This window comes from Engraulis encrasicolus, chromosome 9 (assembly GCF_034702125.1).
Source record: "Engraulis encrasicolus isolate BLACKSEA-1 chromosome 9, IST_EnEncr_1.0, whole genome shotgun sequence".
Lineage (NCBI taxonomy): Eukaryota > Metazoa > Chordata > Actinopteri > Clupeiformes > Engraulidae > Engraulis > Engraulis encrasicolus.
In genome coordinates, this window is record NC_085865.1 from 7,171,108 (window position 1) to 7,183,607 (window position 12,500).

Genomic DNA, 12,500 nt, shown 5'->3' on the forward strand with positions numbered 1-12,500 from the left:
CGGCCTGAGATGTAGCCAGTGTGTTTGCAGCCGAACTGGGGATAGCAGGCCTGATTTGAATATGCCCCATTTGTGGCCAAAGGCTGGTTTGATTAGAAACATTTGCAACAGTGCTGTGATGAGAACATTGCATGATCTACGGATATCCGCTGCATGCACACACACACACACACACACACACACATACAGACGTGTATGTACGGACGCACACACATGCACGCACACAAGCATGCATGCACCCCCCCACACACGCACACACACACACACGCATGAATGCACACACGCACACGCACGCACACACACACATGCACGCACGCTGTGTTCTGCTCCCTTACAAACCGTCTGGGCTGATTTTCACCTCATTGATCACGTCACACACACAGCGCTAGCTACACATCTGTGGACCTACTGTTTGCTGGCCAAATGTTGTTACACCTGGCTGCCCGACTGTCTTGCACGGCAGCCATATCACCCTTGCATGTGAGGCATATTGAAGGCAGGGTTGCCAGATGAGGCTGATGATTTCCAGCCCAAGAAATCCTCAAAACCCGCCTGGAAGCACTAAATCCAGCACAATTCTGTTGATTTCTATGGGCAAAATTGGGCGGGTTTTCCTGCAAAATGCCATTTTTACCTGCAGACTGCCATCCTAACCAGCCCAACTGGGCGGAAAACAGCCCAATCTGGCAACACTGATTGAAGGCCTTGGAAGGTTTTTAATCCTGTTCAATACTGTTGCCATATATAATGTCCTTAAGCTGATTGCTGTTCGGAGAGGGAGGACACATAAACTGGCTGACATTGTGGTCCATGGCCTCAATAGGCCAGCTAACGTCCTGGATAAATGTCACATAGTAGGCCCTACATGACAACAAATGCCAAATATTCATGTAAGCTCTTACAGGGCTCCTCCAGGCATGCGGCAACAATACATCTGTACATATCCTGCATACTGTATCGCAGACATTTAGCGATGATTTAATACATAAGCACTCATACGCTTAGTATACACACATGACTCATACCAGCAGACACACACAGCCGAACACACACACATGCACTCACACACATTGTTACATTGCACACACAGAATCACGCAAGTCGTTAGAGGCTAGTGGCTCTCATATTATTCTGATGAAGGAAAAAAAAATCTTGTGTAAACCCTTCTGTAGCATTGACTGTGGCTTAGGCGCCTTACTGCCCTGCATTTCAGCACATTCAGTCAGGTTTAGGATCTGTTTCCACGTAGCAGGATATTTTTATATGTGGATATTTTTTTTCATCTGGTTACATTGGTTTTGGCCTTCTGTTTCCACGTAGCAGATATTTAAAATCCAGATATAAAAAGCAGGCTTAAAAAAATATCCTATTTAGGGGGCTGAAACGCATTAGTTACAATGGAGGATTTATTTTTATCCACATGTTGCGTTTACAACACAAATACCCTGCTAAAAATATACCTTGCTACGTGAAAACAGCATCTCAGACACCTGAAGATAGATGGCCTTCTGAGGTGTAATGGCCGTGTGCAGGAAAAAATGGCATTTATCAGAAAAAACCCGCCCAATTTTTGCCATAGAAATCAATACAATTGGGCGGGATGTTGTGCTTCTAGGCGGGTTTTGAGCATGTTTTGGGCTGGAAATCATCACCCTCATCTGGCAACCCTGTTCAGCACATTCAGTCAGATTCAGACACCTGAAGATAGATGACCTTCTGAGGTGTAATAGCAGCCCACTATGAAGCCGCTGGGTGATAGTGGCGACCATAATAACACCGTTGAGAGATTGGCAGAAGATGGGGCTATTCTGCTGACATGAAGAAGGCCCTCTGGGGGGGTTCACTCTGGGAAAGTGTAGCGATTTATCAAGCTGCCAATCACGCCTGTGGATACATGAGGTTTGTTGTCACTAGGTGACAACCAGACACCAGAAAGGTAGCTATGATGAAATACGTACAGTACATCGCCATTGGATGATGTTTGAAGCCCTGATAGTGTGAAATTCTGTTGATTGTGCTTACTGAATTATGTCATAATATTCATTTGAATTAGGTACAATGACATTGATATATAGGGGTGAATTAATGTAAATTGGGCCACTTTTTGCACATAAACAAATGGCCGAAAGTGGCCCAATTTTCCTGAATTCAATATAAAAGAGTCTTTGCTTTTCTATGTTTGTATGTGCATATACGCACACTTGCTCATGTATTGGTACAGACAGTTCCTTAGCTACCGCAAATATTGTGGATGAGGCATTAAAAACACCTTAATGCACATGAAGGAATACATGAGCAGTGCTTTTGGGGAAAAAATACTTTTAAGCTTGATGCGGGAAAAAAAAGACTAACTCTATTAGTATAATGTTGTAGCATTTGATGTGAATAGCCAATCTGTTAAAGGGACACTGTGCAGGAAATGGTCACAAAAGGTGCTGCAACAATGCTAGTCATTGGAACTGGGCTACCTATTGCCAAATTTGATCTTCACATGAAAGCTTACTAAGTAATAAACAAATATCTTCTAGTATGGTCCAAGTACAGTCATTTTGCAGCTAAAAATGGCTATTTTTGGAAATTCAAAATGGCGGACCATGGAGAAGATCCCCCTTTTCATGTATGAAAAGTGCAATTTTTCCAGTCACAATAAATACTTAGAATTTGATGGTGGTGGTAAGTATTCATGAAAAGGGTAACATTAGTGAATGGGCAGCATGAATTCTGGAAATAAAGAACTAAACATCTCACACAGTGTCCCTTTAATGAGGACGATATTAGTGGTCGAGGCATTTAAAACACCCTGATGGGTATTCCTACATGAAGGATTAGAGGAAGGGGAAGTCTATGAAAGATTTATCCTGGAGTGGAGTGAAAACAACAGTGGAGGCATTGTTACCCTGGTGATGGCCGAATAACAAATCACCCGGTAATTTCCTCTGGAAGGAAGAATGCAAAAAAACTCATTGTTTATTTACAACACGTTTTGCCTCAAGTGTGAAATTGTATCCTCGAACTCTATTATTATGCTGAAATGTTTTAGGTTTTTTTTTGTGATACGATTGAAGTGTGTGTGTGCGCGTGTGCGTGTGCGTGTGTGTGTGTGTGTGTGTGTTGTACTTGGCACAACAATTTGGCCCTATTCCATCTGTGTATGGTTGTTAAGTGGCATGGACAGCAAGGTCCATTTCACGAGAGAGAGAGAGAGAGAGAGAGAGAGAGAGAGAGAGAGAGAGAGAGAGAGAGAGAGAGAGAGAGAGAGAAATACCTCTGTGTCATAATAGAAGTCTCTTCTTAATGGCAGATGGGCATAATGTGACAAACAGATCTGTTGTTCTGAGGTTCATTGGCTGTACAAATGTCCACAGCATTGTCCTGTGTGTGTGTGTGTGTGTGTGTGTGTGTGTGTGTGTGTGTGTGTGTGTGTGTGTGTGTGTGTGTGTGTGTGTGTGTGTGTGTGTGTGTGTGTGTGTGTGTGTGTGTGTGTGTGTGTGTGTGAGTGTGTGTGTGCGTGTACGTGTGCGTGCGTGCGTGTGAGAGAGAGAGATGTGAGCTGTGTAGGATCTGGTGTTCTGAGGTCCATTGCTCACGGACGCACGGAAGCAGGGCCGGATTAAGATGGCCTGGGGCCCCTAGGCTACAGGTTGCTGTGGGGCCCCCTGGCCCCAGGCAAATTTCACGACAAATGTACATAGACAGTGTCCTAATTACAAGCTAGGAAATAAGGGTAACATGTCTACCAAGTGTACTCAACATGACAGATGCATTTTTCAATATCGCATCTTGTCACTATTCTGTGATTTTCCACTTTTGGCCACTCAGGGGCCCCCAGGCACATGGTTGTGAGTTAATCCGCCCCTGCACGGAAGCATGCATGCACACAAATAGAGAGAGAGAGAGAGAGAGAGAGAGAGAGAGAGAGATAGAGAGAGAGAGCAAGAGAGAGAGAGAGAAAGAGAGAGAGAGAGAGGCAGAGAGAGAGAGGGAGAGCAAGAAAGAGAGAGAGAGAGAGAGAGAGAGAGAGGGAGAGAGAGAGAGAGAGAGAGAGAGAGAGAGAGAGAGAGAGAGAGAGAGAGAGGGGTCCATTGGCTGTTTAAAAGCCCAGAGCAAAAAAACATAGCACAGTCCATATATTTTATGGCTTCCAGTCTGACTGCCTAAATCCGAGATTCCTGCTCCGCCTTCAAAGCACCCAATCAATCACACAAACACTTTATCACCTCTGATTGACAAGCAGACACTGTTTCTTCCAGCACGCCGCTTTATTTTTGCCAGGCACAAGGAAAGTAATCAGCACATGTTGTTTTCTCTACACTCTAATGTCGGTTAGGGATAATTGAGAGTTGTTTCTAATCTTTTATTCAGTGAAAAAAGGGAATCGGTATCAGACGTCTTTACCAAAGTACCATATTGGTAAGAAAATTAGCTTAGTGAGGCGTTAAAATATCATCCTGCTTTCTTTTCTTTTCGTCTGTTCCTTGATGCTTTATTTAAATATCTGTCATTTTTCTCTTATTCTGTTTGTTTTGATTAGCCTAAATAAATTCCACAAAAAGGCACAGTACCACAAATTCTATTTTTCAAATTAAGCAGACAAGTTTGCCTTCAGTTGGAAGTACGTAATTATACGAAACACCTTGTTAAGATGTTCTTTACGCCATTATTGTCATCACTAAATCAGTCTTATAACCGTCAGCAATTTTCATCATTGTTCCCATTGTTATCACAACCACAATCATCATCATCATCATCGTCATCGTCTTCATCATCACCGTCGTCGTTGTCGTCGTTATTATCATTACCACCACTGTCATCTTCACCACTATCGCCACCATCATGGTCAGTATCAACACCACCTCCGCCATGACCACCACCATCATCATCATCATCATCATCTTCATCATCATTATCATGGATGACATATGCTCATATGCCAGATAAGCATTAGTTAGCGGCTCTTTTCTCTCTTTTCCTTTTCTCTCTTTTCCTTTTCTTCTCTTTTTTCATCTTGTTTCTCTCTCTGACCTCATCTCTAATAGTCGCCATTACGTATATATACATTCTCCGAAGTACATTGTGGACGGATTCCAGAGTTGCCTAGCAACCAGCTTCACACATTAGTGGGACACAAAAAAGTAGCCTACGTCTATGCCATCTCCCGTCACCCTATTACCTGTGAAGCACATTGCAAGAATGTGTTCTCATTAGCTGCATTGGAAACACAAAACGCAGGGAAGAAAATATCACTTGCTGACTTTAAAGACGTGTAAATCTCCAAGAAAGAGTTCAGATGCTAAAACCCCTAACTCCATTTCTGAAGACCTGCACTTATACTATATTTTTAGAGAACCCCGTTGTTGGTTTGGTTTACATTCATGTACTTGATAACACATATAAATGGTTATATTACATAAATAAAATTAAAAAGTGCCATTTTGATAGCTTTGTATTAAATAAAAATGAATTAAGATTATTTTCTGAAAAGGCACGTAGGGGGTTTTGCATCTGAACTCTTCAGTTATACATATATTGAAGAGATCCCCATGCAACAAGAATAATAATGGCATAGACAGTATAGCCTATATATACATATGAAGAGTTCAGATGCAAAACCCCCTAAGTGCCTTTTCAGAAAATAATCTTAATTCATTTTTATTTAATAAAAAGCGATCAAAATTACATCATTTAAATTTTATTTATGTAATATAACTATTTATATGTATTATCAAGTACATTAATGTAAACCAAACCAACAACAGGGCTCTCCAAAAATATAGAAGTGCAGGTCTTCAGAAATGGAGTTAGGGGGTTTTGCATCTGAACTCTTCATATATTGAAGAATAATAATGGCATATACAGTATAGCCTATATATACATATATTGAAGACATCCCCTTGCAACAAGAATAATAATGGCATATACAGTATAGCCTATACATACATATATTGAAGACATCCCCTTGCAACAAGGAACAAAAAAACAGGAAAGGAAGAAAACCCCAGTCAGTGATGAGAGAGAGGCGTAAATCCACTGGGATTGTAATGGGGAATATTGAAGAAGAAGAAAAAATCCATGTTAGCTTTGAGAAAAGAAATAAAAATCAGAAAAGAGAGAGAAAAAAAACACCACTTGTGACTTGGTGAGGATAAATCTCACTGAATCATAGAAATGACACATATATTGAACAAAAAACCCATGTTAGCAGCAGCTACAAAATAAAACTCCACAGGCGAGCGTAAGGCGTGTCCTTAGGGAGGCATTCATCTTCTTGAATCATAGTAGTGGCATATATTGAAGAAAAATGCACGTTACTATGACGTATATATTGCAGAATAAAACCATGTTAGTATCAGGGACCTGACAGTCTGTTTGACAAGCAGCTTATTAAATTTTGAAACGAGTACCGTATGACACGCTGCCATGTTATAAATGTGTGTCTGTGTGTCTGAGCTTGCGTGTGTGTGTGTGTGTGTGTGTGTGTGTGTGTGTGTGTGTGTGTGTGTGTGTGTGTGTGTGTGTGTGTGTGTGTGTGTGTGTGTGTATTCGTGCGTGTGTGTGTGTGTGTGTCTGTCTGTCTGTCTGTGTGTCTGTGTGTCTGTCTGTCTGTGTGTGTGTGCGTGCGTGCGTGCGTGCATGCGTGTGTGTGTGTGTTCGTGAGTGCGTGCGTGTATGTGTGCTCACCCTTTCCCACTGTCATGTCATGTACTATTGCATCTCTTGAAACCACAGTAGGACAGAATGTGTGCAGGGTAGGTGCTGATGTGTGCCAGGTATATGTCCATGTGTGTAGGGAATGTGTGTCCATGTGTACCAGGTATATGTCCATGTGTGTAGGGTATGTGTGTCGATGTGTGTAGGGTGTGTGTCCATGTGTGTAGGGTACAGTACAGGTATGTGTCGATGTGTGTAGGGTAGGGTACAGTATGTGTCGATGTGGACGTGTCAAGACTGTGGTCTCCTCTGGGACTGCAGGGGAAAGGAAACAGCCACACTTAGTGGGAGAGAGAGGAGAGATAGAGAGAGAGAGAGAGAGAGTGAGAGAGAGAGAGAGAGAGAGAGAGAGAGAGAGAGAGAGAGAGAGAGAGAGAGAGAGAGAGAGAGAGAGAGAGTGTGTGTCTCTAATGGAGGCACATGTGGTCCCTCACTGACAGTCAGGCAGACAAGCAAATAGACCAGGCAGCCATACTAGCTGAGAGAAAGACAGATACACAGACATACTTGGACACACAGACATGCAAGCAGACAGACACACAGACACATAGACAGACACTCACATACAGATAATATGCTGAATGGGGGAAAAGAACATTTTTGACTTTCACTCATTTTTGTGTTTTTTCTTTTGTGTGTGTTTCTGCCCAGAAAGAACATGTACAATACCATAAGGATATTCCATACTGCAAGTGTAGTCATACATATAAACATACAGTATGTGTATTTAAAATGTTAAAAGTCACTTTGCAATTGCAACACACTTGCTGGGTTTGAATCACTTGGCTGCATGCAACCCCATTTGCCAACACACTGATTGCCTGTGCTGTGCTGTGCTGTGCTGTGCTGTGCTGTGCTGTGCTGTGCTGTGCTGTGCTGTGCTGTGCTGGGCTGGGCTGGGCTGTGCTGTGCTGTGCCAAGCCAGTCAGTCCAAGGATCGAATGTTCTCATACTCATCACCCATAATGGCCCTCACTCCAGTTCACACATTGACGTATGATAATGGACGACTCGTCTGGCCCTGGGGTTGAAATGGCTCATAGCTCCATCTCCAGTGCACAAGATGTACGCACTGTACATCCTGATACCTCGTCAAATGTCCTCCTTCCTTGCACGTTGCTTTTTGTCAAAAGCGTTTGGAGAAATGTGGTTGACGTTTAAGGGCGTAACGCAAAAAAACAAAAAGTTTTTCCAATTTTCTGAAAAAAAAACGATGGGAAAAAAATAGAAAAAAATAAATATAAAAGATGTGCGTATTGTATATCCTGGTACCTCGTCAAATGTTCTTCTCCTTGCACGTTGCTTTTTGTCAAAAGCGTTTTGGAGAAGTTATTTTTTTTTTGTTTGCCTTTATTTGATAGGACATTGAAGAGGTGACAGGAAGTAAGTGAGGAAGAGAGAGACGAGGTAGGATCAGGAAATGCCTCAGTCCAGACCCGAACCTGGAGTGCATCCCAATATGTGACCTTGCCTCCTCCACTTGTGCTTGTGACCCGAACCTGGTGTTGGCCGCATATGGTGTGCGTTCCAATATGTGACCTTACTTCCTCCACTTGTGCTTGTGACCCGAACCTGGTGTTGGCCGCATATGGGGTGCGTTCCAATATGTGACCTTACTTCCTCCACTTGTGCTTGTGACCCGAACCTGGTGTTGGCCGCATATGGTGTGCGTTCCAATATGTGACCTTACTTCCTCCACTTGTGCTTGTGACCCGAACCTGGTGTTGGCCGCATATGGAGTGCATCTTAATGTGGGACCTTACTTCCTCCACTTGTGCTTGTGACCCGAACCTGGTGTTGGCCGCATATGGAGTGCATCTTAATGTGGGACCTTACTTCCTCCACTTGTGCTTGTGACCCGAACCTGGTGTTGGCCGCATATGGAGTGCATCTTAATGTGGGACCTTACTTCCTCCACTTGTGCTTGTGACCCGAACCTGGTGTTGGCCGCATATGGTGTGCGTTGTGACCTTACTTCCTCCACTTGTGCTTGTGACCCGAACCTGGTGTTGGCCGCATATGGTGTGCGTTGTGACCTTACTTCCTCCACTTGTGCTTGTGACCCGAACCTGGTGTTGGCCGCATATGGTGTGCGTTGTGACCTTACTTCCTCCACTTGTGCTTGTGACCCGAACCTGGTGTTGGCCGCATATGGGGTGCGTTCCAATATGTGACCTTACTTCCTCCACTTGTGCTTGTGACCCGAACCTGGTGTTGGCCGCATATGGTGTGCGTTGTGACCTTACTTCCTCCACTTGTGCTTGTGACCCGAACCTGGTGTTGGCCGCATATGGTGTGCCTTGTGACCTTACTTCCTCCACTTGTGCTTGTGACCCGAACCTGGTGTTGGCCGCATATGGTGTGCGTTGTGACCTTACTTCCTCCACTTGTGCTTGTGGACTCGCCCCGCCTCCTGGCCCCTCCTCCGTGGAGAAAACAATAAAGTTTCTTAGCTATCAGCCTAGCCAAAACAACTTTTGGGGGGACTGTTTTTCATTCACCATCCCAATTGCAAATGAGAAAAAGACGTTACAATTGAGCTTCTGCAAGATATTGAAATATAATGCTGTTGTCAGTGATGTCATCATGACATATTACTTCCGGGCCACAAGCACAAGTGGAGGAAGCAAGGTCGCATATTGGAATGCACCCATGGTAAGGTGTCTTAGCGCGCTGCCCCACAGCACCCCCAAATGTTGCAAAGTTTTGCCAACTCATTTAGTCTGGCCATGCATACCACCTCCAACATTTCAAACACCATCGAGTTAGAGGACCAATCAGTTTTGAGTGTTTCCAACATCTCGGGCTGTGTTTAAAGCAGTGGGGGGTGCACCACCTTTGTGAGGAGGTGAGTGAAGGAATGGTAGCCTGGTTCACACCAGACGGTGTGTGTGTAGCTTCTGCGCCCCCGTGGCGGAGTAGAGCTCCACACACTACCGTCTGGTACACAGCCATAGAGCACGCGATGGCTCCAGCCAGAAAATAGACGGAGCATTTATTGCTTCAATATCAACGGAAGCTCGCATTGAGGAGTCACAGGACAGGTTGTATAATATATTGACTCTTTAGAGATTAACAGGAGGGTTTTTGAAGGAATTTGTTGGTGATGAGGCCACGCAGAAGTAATAAATGCTCCGTTTATTTTCTGGCTGGAGACGGAGCGTGCTCTTTGGCTGTGTACCAGACGGTAGTGTGTGTAGCTCTGCGGAAGTTACACACACACCTTCTGGTGTGAACCAGGCTAAAGGAATGAGTCTTGGTTGTAGTCTAATGGTTATCTTCAACGTACTGAGGCCTTTCATGCAGGCAAGCTAAGACACACACACTCTATTTATATCTCCCAGAGAAATGGGTTGACAACCCAAGGAGGCCAGACCAAATGAGCATGGAAGTCACAGTAGCAATGTCGCAATGTCTTCTACCCGCTCACAAAAATGAACTAGCTTGCGATTCTACTTCTTTAGCCCTCTCATGTGCATGGGGCTGTCGGCAGTCTGACTCACAGTTGAATGAAAAAACGCTCAACTTATATCATTATAAAATTTGTATGGCTTTATTCATGTACCATATTAAGACTAATTATTAAGGTTATTGCCTCTTGGTAACAGTAAACGTATAGTAGAAGCACTGCTTGAAGGGATTAACTGGCTGTGAAAAAAGTGTGAGGTGTGCGCACAAGCAATTGCTGTGGATGCAGCAGGATATAATAGAACACACTTATTAAATCACGACCAGGGAGCTTTTGTGGTCTGCGGATATTTCTTCCCTTTTCTTGTTTTTCATCCAAAATTGCAGCCAAATGTTTTCATGTGTGTGTTTCATGTGTGCCCTCCAGTTTGCGATCTCCGTTGCATTTTGCCTTTGATCCTAAATTGGCCAGTGTGAAAACAAAAACACCTCCATTTCCCTTTAGTAGCAGCTATTTAAATGAAGCATCCTCTACGGCCACTAATCAGCCTAGGGCATCTGGTCGGGTCTGGGGACTGTGCCCAGTGCCATCGCGGAGCTGTGACAGAGCAGGGAGGGGCTGGGATGGGGGAGACATACTGTAGGTCCTGGGCACTTTTGGCTTAAAGGGGCCCCTCATAATTAGTGGCGCAGAACTGACTCACCGGTGGGCCCCGCGTCCTCGTGGGCCTCTATTTTCAGAAATGTAAAAAAAAAAAATCTTTCACATATTAAGACTAATTATTAAGGTTATTGCCTTTTGGTAACAGTAGACGTATAGTAGAAGTACTGCTTGAAGGGATTAACTGCCTGTGAAAAAAGTGTGAGGTGTGCGCAGAAGCAATTGCTACGGATATTTCTTCCCTTTTCTTGTTTTTCATCCAAAATTGCAGCCAAATGTTTTCATGTGTGTGTTTCATGTGTGCCCTCCAGTTTGCGATCTCCGTTGCATTTTGCCTTTGATCCTAAATTGGCCAGTGTGAAAACAAAGGGAGGTGCCGCACACTCACAAGTTAAATAAACAGTTTTTTAATGTGACAACGTTTCGGCCTGCCGGCCTTCTTCAGGTCACGTGACCTGAAGAAGGCCGGCAGGCCGAAACGTTGTCACATTAAAAACTGTTTATTTAACTTGTGAGTGCGCGGCACCTCCTCTCTCCTTCTACAATTGTATTTTCTGGTTGCCAGCACCTCTGTTTCTGGTGTGCGTTTTACACCTCCACTCATCAGTGTGAAAACAAAAACACCTCCATTTCCCTTTAGTAGCAGCTATTTAAATGAAGCATCCTCTACGGCCACTAATCAGCCTAGGGCATCTGGTCGGGTCTGGGGACTGTGCCCAGTGCCATCGCGGAGCTGTGACAGAGCAGGGGCTGGACTGGGTGAGACATACAGTAGGCATTTTTGGCTTAAAGGAGTATGCCACTATTTTGGGGCTTAAAACAGTTAATATCGTTGGCCAGGGTTTATAAAGGTGGTAAAGTGTCTTATTTTTCATGTAAGCCGTTGTCTTGCTTTAAGACAAGTTAGAAGAGAGAGCATGTCGCTAAGCTAGTGAAAGTCAATAGATCCGTGTAGCCTCTATTTTCAAAAATGTAAAAAAAAAAATAATAATAATCTTTCACACTGGGAAATACCCGCTATGCCAGACGGCCAGGCCAGCCCTGGTGACAGTGTAGGGAGGGTATAGACAGGAGGGTACATTTCTGAAAAGTGGGGCCCATGAGGGTGCGGGGCCCACCAGGATTTGTCTGCTATGCCAGCTGGCCAGTCCTGCCCTGGTGACCGTGCAGAAAGGATATGGACAGGAGGAGCATCTGGCATCGAGTAGCCATGTCTGATGCAGCCTGGAACTCTGTAGTGCAGGGAGGGTATAGAGGAGAATCTGGCATCGAGTAGCCATGTCTGATGCAGCCAGGCACTCTGCCTGCTCTCAGGGTCTCAGCAGTCCAGGTGGCCAGCGGGAATTGGAAATCGTTCATTTTTTTCCCTTTTCCCAAGCCACTTTTTGTTTTAGTTTGTTGTGTTATTGCTTCTTTTGTTGTTCTTTCTTTCTTTCTTTCTTTCTTTCTTTCTTTCTTTCTTTCTTTCTTTCTTTCTTTCTTTCTTTCTTTCTTTCTTTCTTTCTTTCTTTCTTTCTTTCTTTCTTTCTTTCTTTCTTTCTCACTTACTTACTTCATTTCTCTGTCTTCCTTGTTTTCTGCCTACTGTCTGTGACTGCTCCCAGTAAGCCCATATTTGGCACTAATTAACACAAAGTGTACATGCGACTACTCTTCTCTCAATACAATACAATACATAGGCCTGCAGTACATCCAAAGCTGCTATGTGGATTAGAAAAGCACA